We start from the raw sequence: 1,502 nt of genomic DNA, 5'->3' as shown, positions 1-1,502 counted from the left end.
GACAAGAATTAAAGTGCAAAGCTCCCTAATGAGATCTGTTTCCTTGTGGTTCAAGGAACGCTGCGGTGAATGGTTTACAGCCTGCAGGGTCAATCCCCTTGCAGAGGCAGAGTTAACTTAGGCATTCCCCGGGCTGTATAAACAACACTGTCTGCAGTAGGAAGCTTGACCCTCCTTTTATCAAGCCAGGAAATTCTTGGACTGCAGCCACACTCTAATATTTATGGTTCTATAAGCATTTGATTCTGAAAAACTTCCTAATTCTGGAAAATGACCACCCGTTAGCTGTTAATGCACAAGTGATAGGGGAAAAAGCCACCCTTTAGAAGGAGAGAAGGGACAAAGAGAAGAGCTTAAGAGGCTTAAGTGTGACAAGCGTGACGTCTACCTATGGAGCAATCATATACGCATGTTTAATACATGCATATCAAATCCTTATATACATATTTCCACACAGAGAAGCTAAAATGGTAAAACAAACGCTTACATTTTTTTAATTTACCTTTTTTTTATACTTAAAAAATTGTGGTGTATAATGTTTCTCAAAACAATGGTATAAAGTAATTTGAATTCATATAGGCTTTGAATCCCAGTATAAACTGACTTTCTTGGGCTCTTTTGGCTGAAAGGAATTTTGAGAGGTTCTTTCATCCTTTCCTCTCTTCTCTACACTAAATCTCTACACTGGATCTTCAATGCAACCCAGACAATTGTTTATTTATTATTTAAGAAATGTAAAAAAAAAAAAATTTTTTTAAACTATTTTGGACATACACATCTCCATATCTTAAAGAAAAAAGAATATCCTCTATTTTGAATCCGTTACCTCCCTTTCTAAAGGATATTTAAATTAAGCACAGAGAATCACCTGTATCAAAACCTAAATCAGAGACAGTGGTTTCATACATTTTCCAAACGTCCTGTCTCCAAGGTAACCTGTTTCTTCCTGACAGGCTGGAGGGCTGGAGAGAAGTGAGAAGATGGAAACATGATGAAGTCGCATCCAGGGATGAGGTGGCCACTGGCTGATGGATCAATTCCGACAAGAATAAAACAATTCATAGAAATCAATGTCACCGACCAGCAGGTGCATCTCAGAATTGCTGCCGCAGTGGAGATGAGTTGCCAAGACCACACTGTTTCTCTCAGTAACACCAGCATCCAATAGTCAGATTAGAAACTACCTATTGAATCTGAACTCCCTAATAAAAAGTCACCTAGAAGCCTTCAACAGGTTAGCCTGGTCTGCAAAATATAGGCAGGTGATGGAGAAATAGAAGACATCTTGGTGGAAATAACTGGTATCTTGCTAGGACTTTCTGATATGATTCTAGGAGATGATGGAATCTCCTTCCCAGGAATATCTGAAAATACCTAACCTGCTGCACAGGGGTCCTCTCACCCAGAAAGTAGCTAAAGTTCAAATGGGTTGACTAGTATTACAGGCTTATTCAAGATGGAAATCACCCCAAACCTGGTCAAACATCATGCATTCTGCAATT

Source organism: Bubalus bubalis, chromosome 20 (genome assembly GCF_019923935.1).
Source record: "Bubalus bubalis isolate 160015118507 breed Murrah chromosome 20, NDDB_SH_1, whole genome shotgun sequence".
In the NCBI taxonomy this organism is placed as follows: Eukaryota; Metazoa; Chordata; class Mammalia; order Artiodactyla; family Bovidae; genus Bubalus; species Bubalus bubalis.
The sequence above is the reverse complement of the archived record's forward strand: the minus strand, read 5'-3'. Positions refer to the sequence as shown.